Source organism: Fukomys damarensis, unplaced genomic scaffold (genome assembly GCF_012274545.1).
Source record: "Fukomys damarensis isolate Sample0158 unplaced genomic scaffold, DMR_v1.0_HiC HiC_scaffold_4, whole genome shotgun sequence".
Taxonomy (NCBI): Eukaryota; Metazoa; Chordata; class Mammalia; order Rodentia; family Bathyergidae; genus Fukomys; species Fukomys damarensis.
The window spans coordinates 8,868,696-8,884,884 of NW_022900916.1; the positions used below are offsets into that span (position 1 = coordinate 8,868,696).

At 39.0% G+C, this 16,189-nt stretch overlaps 1 long non-coding RNA gene across 1 annotated transcript in view; it reads left to right on the forward strand.

Annotated features, from left to right (window-relative positions):
- LOC104869022 overlaps window positions 1–15,677 on the forward strand; it is a 30,716-nt gene extending 15,039 nt beyond the window's left edge. Inside the window, exon 3 of the long non-coding RNA XR_782165.2 lies at window positions 15,615–15,677. This is a non-coding gene — a long non-coding RNA (uncharacterized LOC104869022). The remainder of the gene's footprint in view (window positions 1–15,614) is intronic.
- The last annotated feature ends 512 nt before the right edge of the window (window positions 15,678–16,189 follow it).

The window sequence follows — 16,189 nt, forward strand, 5'->3', positions numbered from 1 at the left end:
AAAAAAAAAAAAAAAAAAAGAAATTGCTGCCAAAGTTATAGTAAGTTCCCAGCAATAACTCTAACAAAATGAGCGAGAGTTTCAAGAAACCATGAGCTCATTTAAACATAAGTACATATGTCCACACTTTGAGCTATTTGTCCCCACCTGCAAGCCACTTGGAAGCAATACCCACAAAATCCTCAGGACCACTTGCAGAAAGGAGGACTCCTGGTGGAGGGTAGGAGCTCAAGGTGCTGAGAAGGCCTAATATAAAGCTGAGTATGTGTCTTGCCAGGGAAACCCATGGCCATATGTTCCCCCTCTTTCACAGTACTTCCATCGAAAAACGATGGCCCATTAGCGATGTGGACTGATAGCTGAAAAGCCCATTGCTGGCCTCTTCCATGGCAGCATGCTCTGATGTCTTGAGGCCTTCTTGTCTGTATAGACTCTTGATATACAATTTACCTGTTCTTCTTTCTCAAAGGCATAGCAGTACTGAATGGTATCAGGCATAAAATACTGTTACAATTTTGGGTGTGCTCAGAGCACTTTACATTTACCCCATTATATTTGTTATCTCAATACCAAAGAGCACAGATCTTCTGTGCCATTTCTCACATCCAATCCCTACTCCAAGATGCCAGCCAAGCAGTTTCAATGGTTTGCTTGTTTTGGTATTGCATGATGTATAAAATCATACTGAGGCTTTCAAATGTTCTTCTAGTCTTGTCCTCCTGGGTCATTTCAAAGCTTTATGAGAAAAGATTCTTCCTCATTAAGAAAAGAGGGTAGTAAGGAAGAAATACAAAAGGAAAATAATGTAAAATATAAAAAGTAAAAAGTAAACAATAACTTGTGGACATCAGAAGTAGGAAGGTACTATCTTTAAATGTATCCAAGAGATAGAAGTAGGAAAATTAATTTACATACCCAAATGTACAAAATCATCACCTCACTTGCTTCCAGAAGTCTAATTTAACATAATTTCAGTCCATTCCATGACTATGTTGACAGTTTAAGTTTAGCCTGGCTCTGTGCCCGCCTCTACCCTGATTATATGACATATATAAGGGTACTTACAAGACTTTAATAGGTGGCACCTGTTTATGCTCCGTGCTTTTACCAGTGATACCCATATTTCATTGGTGGACTGTTCAGAGGCTCTTCTACTTCTTTGGATATGTAAATCTCTGCCAAAAAATAGGTGACCATGCAGGTGGTCCATGTTCTGTCACCTTTCACGATCTTGCCTCAGGTCTGCAGTCTGTGAAGCTTGCGGAATTCTTCCCAGGTTTTGAAAAATCCATCTTCTTTCTTTTCTCAGTCTTCAAAATCACTCACATCTCTACATTTCTTCCTAACCTAGTGCTGTCAAGGATTTCAGTCTTGGAGAACTGAGAGAGAAAGATTGCAACACAAAAGCAAAGGAACACATAAACCTTAGAACCTTCCTAGAACTGAAGGATTGGAGAAAACCAAGAAAAATCACAAATTAATACCTTAAACAATGTCATTTCGCATTAAAGGAAAAAACAAGTTTGAATAAATTCGGACAGGCTTGGCACCATGATTAGGCCACAAACAGAGCACACAAGAATGGTGCAAGCACTTCCCAGAGGCAGGAACAGGCTCGTATGAGTGGAGACCCTGCTTGAAGATCCATGGTCCCCAGGGCCAGCAATACAATGACTTCAGAGGTGATTGGCCAACCCTAGATAAAGCATTGCATTTGGCACCTACCAACATCCATAATTGTCTACTTTCTATAATACAGGTCTACAGTTTAAAAATATAACTAAAAACTGAAATTTTTTTTTAAAGTTTGGAAGAAATATCTGGTCTGATCTGACTTGAAGATATTTATGTTCTTTGTTTTCCTCATACCATGTAAGTAGCTTTATTTTGCTGGAGAGAGACAAATGTGTTTATGTTGTTATCCCATATTTGCTGTGGATGTTAAATAATGTAAATAATAGTGCACCATATTGTCTATATGAAATCTAAAATATTGTGAATCCTGAAAGATTTAACCATAAAGGTTTTGGAAAAATGATTGTGGGATAATGTTTTGATCTTACTGGCTCATGAACAAAACAGCTGTTGTAGACAGAATCTGTCAATTTACTATTTCCAACCACAGAGAAATATAACATCTAAGCAGAGATGCAGAATAATTGCTCCTGAAGTTAATTAATTTTGGAGGTCTGGACTCTCCTGAGGGCAGAAAGGGAGCAATGAATTGTAAAGAGAGGTAGCATGCAGTTGGGGCTCTCTGGCTTTCTATGTGATGTGTAAGTCTGTTGGCCAAAGAAGTAATAAATCCAGAATGGAGATAACTTCTTTTTGGCTAGGCTTTATTCACACTTTGAGAATTTAAAAGGGAAGCTGGAGCTATATTCTATTACCTTGAGATGGAGGTGAGGGATAAGGGCGTAAGAGAGTGGAGTTTGAAGTTGGTGGGACCCAGCCTGCAGCTTATTAGTAGAAGATAATCTTTCAGGATTTATCCTGGAACATAAATTCAGGTCTTCCAGTGTACCAAGGAGTCTTGTAGGGAAGAAATCACACATTTACTAGATGTTAGTAGTGTATGAAATAGAAATGTATTTGGAGAAAAGAAAGCAGTGAAGAAAATGGAATAGGATTGTACTTCAATCAGAAATGGTTTAAGTCTCTGTATGAGAAGACCAAAGCTAATACTCAAAGAGGAACTACTCTAAGAGGCAGAGTTGCAGACAAGAATCCAATAAAATCAAGAGGAAAAGTACTGACATATGTGGGCCTCCTTTCACACTGTGAAAAGATATCTCAGGGTTATTTTCACAGTTTGAGGAAGCCTCTATAATGTGAAGACTTTATTTTGTAAAGCATTAGTGAGAGCTGGTTCAAAAGCCATGGTGATCAAGGAAGGTATAACTAAGTAAACAACTATAATTTAAAGTTACCTATGGTAATATAAGAAACATACTTATCTTGGAGACTTTCAGCATGTCTCTTGTGTAACATTATTAGAATGAGCTTTAAGGAAGTCACCACAGGAGTTGACTGGCTTAGAATCTTTCATCACCATTAGCCACTTGTCTGTACTGGAGAGATCCTTGTTAACCATATGTGCCAACGTTGGCTCCACGATGTACATTCTCATGAAGCAGGCTGAAGAAGTGTAATTGCTGCAGTCTTATTTACCTAACAGATGACAGTGAGATTTAGTTAAGGTTCCTATTTTCCTACCTGGGACATGCATGTAGTAAGGGCATATTTCTACTGCAAGACTTTCCCTGCAGTCCTCTGGCAGGTTTCCAGCACAGGCGGTAGAGGGGCCCTTGGCCTACTTTAACGTGCTAGGTTTGCATCTGACATTACTTTCAGCATCTTGCTAATTGTTTTCACTTTCAGCTACTGACTGTTTTCTCACCTTTTTCTTGGCTGCCTCCTGAGATTACCTTCTGCTCACCCTTGCTTTGAATTTTACTCCTTGGCTTTGGAATATTATCTATCTTACTTGCTTGCCTGGTTCTTGTGCTGGATAATGTCTGCCTTGTTGCAGTATGCCTCCGCCTGTTGACCTTGTTCCTGAGAGATGACGTATTATTTTTCTCTCTGATTAATCTCTTCCTTCTGCTTAGGCTGTAGTGTCTTACTCCTCTCCTCCTTGGTTATTTGCACCTTTAGAGACTAGACACGGCCATGAATGCCATTTAAATTCTGCATAATGCCTATTGGACATTTAATTGCTCATTCAAAAATTTTCCAGTGAAATCTCAGTCAAACTACTTTTTACATTGTTCGTAACTAGTTTTGGTATTGAAAATATACTTTGTAAAAAATGTAATTTTTTACAAAATGAAATAGAATGTAACAGAAAATATCAGCATGTGTTGTAAATAGCATTTTGTTTTATGAAACCTGTGTTTTAGAAAAGTTGAAAGTCATGGATAAAAATATTTTAATGCTGTAGGTTATGATTAAAAACTTTTGAAGATCATGCATTAGATTACAGAGTAGGTTAATAAATTTAAAAATATATGCTTATATATAATATATTTCATATATTGTATGTATACATATATCTCATTCTCCAGCCATATTTCTAGCAACCTAACCACTCCATTCCATGCTTCAGTTTTACCACCCCCAGACCTGTCATTAAAGAGCTCCATGCCCTGACACAAGCTAGTTTAATTGGAGTCCTTGCTGGTGCGTGCGTGTGTGCGTGTGTGTGTGTGAACTCACATATGCAATTTCATGCACATGCTAAAATATCATAAAATATCAATAATGATTTTTCTTTCTGGTAGAAATGCTAAATTAGTAGGATATGAGTTTAAGGCTACCAATAAACATTGAGAGACAGAGAGAGAGAGAGAGAGAGAGAGAGAGAGAGAGAGAATGAGAGAATACCCCTGGTCCAGTGGTTTGAATTGGATTTTTGACCTTTGCAACTAAAAAAATACTGGTTGAAATAGAAGAGAATGAAATGAGGAGTGGGAAAATCTAGCTTTAGGTTTAATAATGTCACATGCTAGTTGTATGATGAAAAACCTCAAAGCCTCTATAACTCTGTTTTCTCTTTGTCTAAAATAAGAGAAGTGGATCAGATTACTAGCACTGACCTTATTGGTAATCAAGATCTCCTGTGAAACTTTGAAAAAATACAGGTGTTTGAGCTTCCTACTAGATTTTCTGAATCAAAATTTATAGGAATGTGGCTCAGGCAGACATCTATCATTTGTAAAACAACCTTAGATGATTGTGATTAACAACTAGTATGGGTAAGTGCTGAACTAGATTATCTGTAAGGTCTTTCTAGCCAAAATACTCAGGGCTCTATGATTCATCAGAGATCACATAGTCTGATTAAATTCTTAGCAATTGGCATAATGATAAATGTAGAATTTAGACTCACACTATTTTTTTTGAGTGACCTAACGTAAAGAATGTAATGTAAATGGTTATAATGACTAATAAATATTGCTATCACTACTTCTCACTAGGCCTATGCATCACTAATGCATCAGTTAAAATTTCTCAGTACTACCATATATTGGTCTGCCACCATAACAAAGTTTCTTTTTTGAGAGGTAGGAAGTTCAAGTGGAATAATGAAAGTTAAGAAACAATATGCAAGAAAGTTGGAGGTAAATTTGCTGTATGTCATTACAAAGATTACTAGTATACAAAAATATCACATTTCCTGTGTCAGAACACAAATGTAAATTAGAGATGTTAGACAAGTCATAATACAAAGGCCTCCATGATCTTTCTTAAGTAATTTTCTCTTGTTCAAAAATTCCATGTGCGTAAAGAACACATATTTCTGTCATTGACAACAACAACAACAACATGTAGATAAGTATCATTACCCCTACAGATTTGTGTCTATTTCTTATTTAATGTGCTTCAGAATAATTTATTTGTGTGCTCATTGTTTTTCACAGGAATACTAACAAGACAGGCAGGCAGACTTGAAATTCTTTTTCTAGGAGGCTGGGGTCCTGGTAAATTTTCATTATTCTCCGCTCACTGCTGTCTTTGGTGGAAATGCAGTGAGTTATGGGATTGCTGCAGAGATGTACTTGTGGCCATCAAATGCACATACTCATCAGTTCAGTGTCCTAGGAGGCCTGGGGCCATGACTGTCAACAGGAGAAGAATGTGTAGTGTCTGTTTTGAAGGACTGGGGAAGACCTTTGGTGAGGGGAGAGGAAGATGCTCAGGGACAACCAAATAGGCAGAATAGGGGAGGAAAGTAGGAGACATTTTTGCACCCAAGAAAATAACTATTTTTGAAATATTAGAGTAGCTTGTCAGCCTTGACAAATTTTTTTTTCAGATTCCCAGGAAACCAGGGTAATTACAGGCAGTCACTGTCATTGTTAAGACAGTTCCATTATTCGAGAAACACAAAATATGTCTTACTTAGAGGCACCTCAGATGGAGTTGCTGGGGCAGCCATCAGTTTATTAAAGGTTAAGAAAGTCGGAACAGTCACATGATGTGCAGCTGAAGATTGTAGCAAATGTCCACGGAAGGAGAGGATGTTCTGCCCTCCTGAGAGCACAGGATCTCCTTCGAAGCAAACCCGAAAGGAGCATCCAGAAGCAGAACCCTGAACTTTGCAGTAAAATTGAGAGGAGGGTGGAAGGAAAAAGCGGACCAAGGTCCTCTGCATTCACTACCAGCAGTCAAACTTTCAAAAATCCTATTGCTTTCTTAAGTTGAAGGAAGAAAACTATTTTGTGGGGAGGAGCAGGATTCTTTCTGTGGACTAATCTAGTTGGCATCCATTTTCACTCGTGTAAATCTCATGAGATGCCTTCAGCTGGGCAGCTCCCTGTTTAAGGAGTCATGTTGTAATAAGTAGGGAGTAAAAATCTTAACCATGTCACAATTTGAAAAAAATGAGGAACCATCATCTGTGAAAGCCCTGTAGAAAACAAATATGTGTGAGTTAAGGTGCTAATTGGAGGGACATAACAATCATTTATTTCAGAACTAGGAGAAGCAGTTGAGTGCAGTTGCCTTCAGGCATCTGGTATAGATTTATGTTTCCAAATAGACATCCTGAATTCTAATAAAGGCGCATGGTCAGAATCACTGACACAGTCCTATAGTGTGTGGGGTTTTTTTAAAAGATAGAAATGTCTATTACCACAACAATAAGAGCTTAAGAAATGTATCTTTAACTTTTTATATAATCATGTGTTTAAATGATTTTCAAAATATTAGAAAAGTTCAACACAGTTTAGATTTCCTATAGAGCTAGGAACATAATCTCCTTCCCTTCCATTTTGCCCTCTTTCCTTTCTACTCTCTTCTTTCATTTGCATTTATATTTATGATATGAAATCTTCTTAAGTAGGAGTTGAGAACTATATGAAAACTAGGCTAAAATGAACTTTTGTTCAGGAAGCTTTATTCATCAGTCACAAATAGATGGAATCATTAAATACTAGTACCATATTTTATTCTGAATGTAAAAATAATTTTAGAAGTCAGTTTTAAAAAGGAAATAAAATTATTAAGCTTTCAATTGACTAGGCCAAAGGCATTTACCCCATATACTTACATTTTTTTCATTCTCATTCATTATGTAATGTAATGGTCCACATTTTCATTCTGTGCCTGAGCCAATGATACAGCTCTGTTCAAGGATTGTATCACCTGCTTGTAGGTCCAGGGGGATCTAGTGAAACATTATTGAAAGTGAAATGATAGCTGTAGTTTGTTTGTTTGTCTTTATTTATTTTTTGTAGTACCAGGGATCAAACTCAGGACCTTGCACTTGCTCGGCAGGTGTGGTGCCATTGAAGTATATCCCCAGCCCAGCTGTAGTTTATTGAAAAAGAAGTAGCTAGAGTTTAAACTGTTGTGGCCTAGTGAGGTGATGAGTTTAACACATCTAGCTCAAATAAAGATATTAATTACTTCTGAAAAAGAAAAGCAAAAAGATGGCATTCTTCACAATTACAATCTTGTATTGAAAGGACCTTGGCATAATGTACCTTCAGGTATGCTTCATTTGAAACACTGACTGTTGAATTGATTTTCCACCCAGAAGCTAGGACATTATCTTTCTAGATAGTTCAGTATATTTAAAGTCTGCTCTACCTATATATATGCTAGAATTATTCTTTCATTCCTCAAATATGAGTTATTGGAGCAGAGATGCTGAGGAATCTAAAATAAAGGAGACATGGTCTCTCTTATCAAGAAGTCACAAATTTAGCCAAGAAAAAGGACATTTACAAATACATGTGTGAAAAGTTTAGACATGGAAATATGTATAAATGCTAAGAGAGTGTAACCCTGGCTGGGAAAATCCAAAGAAAGCTTTGGAGAGTATTTGATGTTTGTGTTAGGTCACGAGGGATGACTAGAAGTCTCACAGGCAGGTAAGAGTGTTGAACCAACCAGTGCTTCTTGTCCTCAATAAATGTGCATACGTCATGCCACAAAAAAATTCAGCGTGATTTGTAGATTTCTTCCACATTTTACACTCTCTGCCAAAGCCCTCAGATTAAGAACTACTGAACTGCCAAAGGCTGTGGGGTCTACTGCAATATTTCAAGCCAAAGACTGGCATAATAAAATGCAGAAAACCTGTTCTTACAGCACTGTGAAGAATGTTACTTGATAATCTGTCATGTACTGAGTTTGAAGAGAGACTGACTAGGAGACTACAAGATCCATTAATACCTCATCCAATTCAGTTACTTTAAAATCTGGCCCTCCCACAAGTAATCAAAATACATGAGAGGAAAATTTTATTCTACAAGTGGTTTCCAGCCCTACTTCTCTAACCTGTCACACTAGTTGACCTTCTTAACTCATGACATGTCGATCCGCTGCCATCCTGATTAAGATTTCTTATTTGACAGCAAATCGCACAATAATAATTAGTTACAAACCTCACTTTGGCACAGCCACATTACCTTTCAGATCAACATGTGTTTCTCACAGGCTGCTCATACCACACCTCAGAGTTTGAGCAGATTTCAGACAGAAAGGAGACTAATGTCACTTCTGGATGAAAACTCGTACAAGACTAAATAAAGACAAGGGTATTGAAGATGCATCACAGGACTTAGCCACCAAATGTATACAGAGGATGAAGATGACAATGTTGAGGCATTGATGACTTCAGATTTTCAAGTTGAGATACTGAGGTGCTTGACACAAAGATAAAAGGGACGAGGAAAGCAAATTCAGTTAAAGAGAAATGAGTTTATTTTGGACCTATTGATTTTGAGTTTTATTAAATTTATCAGGTTCAGTAGGGCATGTTCTATCTCCATATTAAATGTTGATGAATCCTAGGGTTTGATTCTTGCTCACCTTGTCTTCCCCTTGTACACAGACTCTGCATGATCTTATCCATTCTCATAGCTTCAACCACCACCTGCGTGTATGCTGGTCTCTCTTCTACTCTCTCCCCATTCCAGTTGGATAATAGGAACTCAATGAATATTCATTGAATAAATGAATTTTGCTTGAGTGAATCCATCTTCCATAATGCCTCAACAGTTCTTTTTAAAACTGTAAATATAAGTCTGGAGTTCAGGATTGTGGTCACTCTGGAGCCAAAACCCATTAGCGTAGAATTGATGAATGGTTTGCGATGGATGAGTTCACTCACAGAGAATATCTGACTAGAGAAGAAAAGATAATGAAGGACAGCACCTTGGATGTCAATATTGCTTAAGAATTAAGCAGAAGGAAGTAAATTAGGGAAAGCTCCTGGGAAGGAGCAAAGAGGGAGGAATAAAACCTGTGTATTTTAGAACTTAAGTGAGAAAACATTTTAGACAGGAGGGTCCGTGGGTGAAGTGGTAATGGTGTCAGGCATGGAGGATATCTTACCCAAACTTCTCTAGTCAAATATGCAACATGCTATCAATAGAATACTGAACTCCTCTATATTAACTGAAATTACTACTTGTCATTTGGTTCTTAAATTGACCATACTGGACTTCTTCCACTCTGTAGGATCTGGTGGTTCATTCTGACAGGAACAGACCAATATTCCAGAATAGGTTTGTCTTTCCTCCCTATAAGGCCTTGCTCATTGGCACTCTCCAAAGACTTATGGAATGTTTCATCTACAGGTGCAGTATCTCACATAACATCCTTTTAGATCAGGAAGTCACTTTGTAAAAGGAAAAGATTAGGGGTGGGCCTATGAGTATGAGATCCACTCTTTCTACCATAACATATCCCCCAGAAGTTAATGACCTGGTAGAACACTGGAACATCCTGTTATGGGGATAGCTGACCTGTAAGCTTGGAGACAATACTTGACGGTGATTCACTGAGTCAAAGGAGTTAATAAGGTACTAACCAAGAACCAGAGTGTCTGCGTTTGGCACCGCTCCTAAATAGCTGCCATCTGTCTCCATGTGAAAAATCAGTGCTTCCCATTCCTGCAAATTTGATTCCTGAAGGCTTAGAGGTGCTGATTAAGAGAGGGGGAATATACCCACCATGGAACAAAGGAAAATAATCCCTTTCAATTATAAACTATGATTACCACTTGAGCACTTCCATGGCCTTGTGGCAGGGAAGAAGGGAAGTCACCTTCCTGGCATCAGTGATCGACCTTGATTATCAAGAAAGGGCAGGAGCATAAGAAGGGACTAGGAAGGAATGTTTGGAACCAAGGTGATCCACTGGGGTATCGCTTGGTACGTCTATGCCACATTTTCATAGTAGAGCGAAAGGTATAGCAACCTCATCCTGAGTGGTATGACCTGAAGCCAGAAGAGGTGCTAACTGAGCATGAGAGAATCTAGAAGGGACAGATAGTGGGGGAGGGAGTGATGGTATTAGTTGTAGCCTTGAGACCAGCTGGAATAGCCGGGCCGTATTTCATCCCTTTGACTTTTCCTGCTAAACTACCCCATGAAGTGGAGTGCATAGGAATCCTAGAAGGGATGCTTTCAGATAGTATTAAAGAAATGGGTCCAAGTGGCACAGATCACTTACTAGAGTGGATGCTGTGAAGCACTGCCAAGATCCCCCTTTAAGAAAGTACTCATTTCCCTGGTTTGCTGGGAGTGCTGTTTGCAGACCACATTCAACATAGAGTCCCTTTAGAGATTGCCTCAGCTGCCTAGCAGGGCTTCTCTCAAGGTAATTCCCCTCCCCAGGACAGCTAATGTCCAGTAACTGACATTATCAGGCTTATCCCATGGGGGAAATAAGAGCCTGGGCATCCTGTCTTTTTTTTTTTTTATAAATTTAATTTATTGGTACATTCTAGGTAGACAGTACAGTTATATTCATTACTAGGATCTTGTACCTTTACATGCCAGGTCTTGGTTCTCATTTTTTCCCCTTCTCCCCACCCTCCCTTCACCCTCCCCTCCCCTCCCCCTTCAAACACTTTAATTCCATTTTTACATTTTCTCATATTTTTTTCCTTTTCCCTTATTCCCCCTTCCCTATCCTCACTGTCCCTACACCTTTGGTCCTTTTCTTCCTATTTGCTAAGTGTCCCATTAGGATCTTGAGTACTATTATAGTTTTTCACACCAGAGATACTATTCGATATTTGCATATGTGTGCCTTCCTTATGTATTTCACTTAGAAGTATATCCTCAAAATGTACCCATTTAACTATGGATGAATCTGCTTTCTCATTCTTTATGGCTGAGTAGTATTCCATTTTGTAGAAAAACCACATGTTTATCCAGTTTCCAATGGATGGGCAGATGGGCTGTTTCCAAGTCTTAGCTATGACAAACTGTGGGTATCCTGTCTTTACTTGGGATAATGCTGAAGCTCTGTTCTAGCTCCAGCTTTCCCTTCAATGTCAACCAAGGCTAATATGAGATTTGCATCACAGACCCACTGCTCTCTCTTTCCAACCCTGCTGCCTTCATCTCCTGCCATAGGTACTAATTGCAAGGATTCTTTGTAGTAAGCGTCTTGCATGTTAACTGCAGATTCTTCTCTCTGGGGAATTCCATTCTGTGGCACTTTCCTAGTGTCCAGTCATGTCATTATTCCTGGTGATTCTCTTCACATCAATGTTCACCATTTCTCCAGATCTGGGATTATTGTTCTCCTCCTTAGGGAACCCCTGTCTGTTGGTTTCAGCTTATGAGGCTCTTCATTCATGAAATCCTCTTCTAGATAGAGGTGCATCTAGTCTGGCACCATCTCTGAGCAACCTCAACCACCCAGTTTTCCCTAACATTACTGCCATTAAAGTGGAGCCTCTGAACACTCTCCCACTCAACCAAAGGGTTATACCTCTTTCAAACACATAGAAAAGGACATCTGTTTCTACCCATGTTTATTGAACACTGACTACAGCAGAAGCACCAAGATACTATCTGGGAATTTAAAGAGATAAATTATGTCTTTTCCCCAAAGAATTTAGAAAAATGTGCTGGACTCACAGTCTCTCCTTAGAAGCAGCACAGCTTTTTAGTTTTTCACACATTACATGCTTCCTTTCCTTTGGAGCCCAGATACTGCTGTGAGCTTCAAAAGCAACATTCAGAAAGGGTGACCGAACACATCCCAGCCTATATGCTCTTCCCCTTCCCAGCCACTGGAGTGAGCAGCCAGCTCACACACATGCTTCAAACCTGAGTGCTGGAACAGACTAAACACAATTTATTTTCTTCCGGTTTATTCTCAAGATGTAGTTGATGAGAATGATTCTACCAACCAGGGGACTCAAGGACAAACACTAGTAACAGAGCTGCACTCTATAAGCTAAGTAATTCAAGGATGGGTGGTCCTCAGAGACTGTTTACACTGGCCTATATCTAAGCACAGGATGATTAAGGAGTTCAAGACTCAGACTTCTGGCTGTAGGTATGAGAGGTCACATTCAGCATTGTACATTATTACACATTGCTCTCCTAAAAGGACTAACTCCACAGGGAGAAGTCTTCAGAGACCATTTGCTATACTGATACCTACTTTAGATTATCTTATTAAAATAATAATTACAACTTCATCCAGGTGAATAGGAAGGGTGCTATGACCTGTTTACATGTTGGTAAAATAAATTTACTCATGCCTGTCCAGGCTGCCTCATGGTTTCTTATGCAAAAGTATATGAGTTCATAAAGACTAAACTGCTAAACTAATTGGCTTGGTCACATAGCTCAGAGACATGTTTGATTTTGATAGAACCATGTTTTAAATCAGGGTGCCCTCAGATGAATGACCAGTTCCCAACAGGTTTAACATCTGTCATTCTCATTAATTTATGTAAGCTGCTTGACTCTAAAGAGTTTTTAGTTTGTAATCTTGCCTAAGACAATGTAAAATTTTACTATTATCAGTGCTTTAAAAGAAACTCCTCCTGTTGCATTGGTACATGCATCATTAGCGATGCTTAATAAATTATAGATAAATCTCTCTATATATTAACAATAAATGCATCCCATTATAATAGGATGGATGTTAAGGAGGAGCAGAACACAAAGATGCAAAAAAAAAAACCAGAAAACAAGCAAATGAAGCAAAATAACAGAAGCTAACTAAAAGTAAGACAAGTGTAGGAATCAGTGGCGAAGGAGAAACTGGGGTTCATCTCTTTAAAGAGAAAAGAAGAATACTAAAACACCAAGACTGCCTACCTAGTGAACACAAGCACTCTTAGGGGATGAGGCTCAGGGGAGGGGAAATAGAAGAGGCCTTTTAAAGACTAAACAGATAAACAAAACAAAACTGAACTGTGTATGTCCTATATTAGAAAGCAATGCCTCTGAGTGTTGCTGATTGGCAGACAACATCTGGGATTGTTGAATAAACAAGTACTGGGCTAGCTTGGAGTCATTAGCTGCATATGTGAGGTGTGCAGTTTGGGATGATGACACCATCTGTCCCTACTGCTGTGTGAGAGAGCTCTACATCAAGATCATGTTTCAGCCCATCTCTGCTCTGTAAGCAAAGCGCCTGAGTTGGGATTATGACACCCATCAGGTCTGCTCTGGTGCTGGCAGAGTAGGCGGCCTGGTCAAGGTTTATAGCTGCTATAGTTTTTCTTTCACCTTACACCTGCAATTTACCAAGTCCTGTTGATCTCTCTCAGTATTAACCACAGCCCTGGTTGGAGTGCACATTTTCAGCATGCTATGCCTGGAATACTGACCTGGTTCTCTTTTGGCTTTCAGACTCTAGGTTCTTCCTGCCTCAACTCTTACTACATTGTATTTGTCCCTTACTTACTGCCCCCCCGCCATGTTGTTTTTCAAGTCCATTTTAAATTCCAACTGCAGGGATCCATCCTGTCCTCCCGTGTAAACCTCCTGCTGCATTCCTGCCTGAGTGTGCCCTTTTTGCTATTGACCTGCTCTCCCTGTGCCTTCACACTCACCTGAATCTGAGCCTATTCAACTTCACATTTGCAAGGGCCTCCCCACTTTTCTTACCAGTTGTTTATAATTTTAACTTACTGTTTTAATTTTGGAAAATGGGTTTATGTGTAATTTTATTGGAAGCTCTGGCATAGGAATATAGTGATTTTAAAAAATCATTGACTTGCTGAGGATTTAGCTCAGTGGTGTCCTTGCCTGTCTCTAAGTGTAAGGTCCTGAGTTCTAGCCCCGTACCAAAAAAAATAAAATAAAATAAAAAATCATTGACCCAAGCATGGCTTATTTATCTGGAAAGATAGCTTTGTCACTTTGGGAAGAACCCATGTCCTGTGGTGAGGGAGAAAGAGAGACCTAATGTGCCACCAGTCCAATTGTCAACTGGAGGGTATGGTATATATCATAGAAAAATTGCCTTCACCTGGAGCAGAGGCCAGCTGGCTACAGCCTCTTGATCAAGCAACCAGCTCATTGCGTTTTTGTAAATGAAGCTTTGTTTAAACACAGCTAAGCTCATTTGTTTATGCATTGCTTATGATTGCTTTCCTGCTATAATGGTACAACAGAGAGCATATGGGCTGGAAAACCTAAAATTAAAATTCAGTGTTAAGCCCCTTAGAGAAAATGTTTGTTGACACCTGACCTAGAGCTTTCTTGTTTATTTTAGACTGCCTGGCCTCTTCTATTAAATTGTGGTACTTCCTCCACTACAACTTGCAGTGCACTCCTTACAGAGCAAACACTGTGTTTCTGATTGAATGACAGGCATTCAGCCAAAAAAAAAAAAAAAAAATTAAGTGTACCAAATAAGCAGCAGAATCTAGAGATGATTTATATTTTATGCAATGGAAAGGCTATTTCCATGCCTTTTCTTCTCCATACATTGATTTTTAAAAAACTTTTTCTCCACAAGGGCACTTTAATAAAAAAGTATCTCAAACTTTGCTGAAGAGGTTTTAAGGAAATAGCCTCTTTGCAGAAGGCAGCTATGTTCACAGCTGCAGCCTCTGTCCTACCACAGGGCCTGGCACCGAGTAGATACTCGACAGATATCAGTCAAATGAAAGCTGAATAAATGAGCTTCCTCTTTCTGGCTTCAAACAATTATATTTAAAATATGTTGTTTGAAAACATATGTAAACTTGAATTTCACAATATTCATAGCTCTCCAGTTAAATAGCACCCAGGCATATGTTTGGAAAATGCCAGCAGATTTTCAGAGAGATCATCTAAAAAAGCAAGCATTGATTGAAGGAACACCCATCAGGACAATTCTGTATATTGGGAAAAATCTCACCCCACACCAGAAGCAAAAGAACAGCATGATGACCAGGATGAATACTGGCAGGCTTCATTTGAGAAACAGGCTGTGTTTACCAATGACATTCATTTGTAAGGAAACACTTTGACCTACATTTTTGTTTTCAAGGAAAATTTTACACATAATGGCTACAGTCTAAGCTAAAGAAATCATTTTGGGGACAATGGCTTGGGAAGAAAGTAAATCAGAGTTCAGTGGATCTATTATGTCACTAATCAGTTAATCTGGGCAAATACTTTATGGTCAAGTTTCTGAGGTTTTGTTTATCTATAAAATAGGAGAAAATAACATAAATGTTTTTGGGATAATTAAATGTGATGATGTAATGAACTGACTTTCACTATTCCTGGCACACAGTGAGTAATTTTTAAAATTCAGTTTCCCTTCTCCTAGACCAGGTGAAGCTTAATTTGAAATCATCTATTACTTGTGGTACACTCTTCTCTCTCCTCTTGTTTCCTCCACAGTCTCCTAGAGCTCCATGACCTATGTCATTTTCCAGCTCTATCTCACTCCCCGAAGTACTCCAGACTCCAGAATAATTAAAACTCTCCTTCCTCCAATGTGTCCGATCTTGCCCCTGTGTGAGAAGAAAAGCGACTGAATGGATTTACTTAAACTGAGGCGTTAATGGTTTGACTCTCCTAAAATGGTTTATGTTTTTAAAAGTACGACTAGGTCACCCACAGCAATCACTAGCAGTCAAATTAGAATGCAAGCAGAGGAGAAAGAGTGCCGTTCCCTTAGAAACGGTTTACTTTTCACCACAGACTGGACTGGTGCTGTCTGGGAAGCTGCTGCTGGGGTCAGTTCTTCTGAGTCTCTTGTGGATGAATAGCTCTGGAAACACACTGAGTTGTGTGTGAGTAAGCCGAGGTGCATTTTTCTGGGAAGAAGGTCTTCAGCTTTCATTAGATCCTAAGAGTGAAACTGCATGACTCCAGAATGGTTAAGAAGCTTGGCTGGAAGCTGTAGCTGATTCTGTGGTTTGTTGCCTGCCCACACTTCTGCTTGCTTAGATTTTCTGAACACTTCAGTGCTG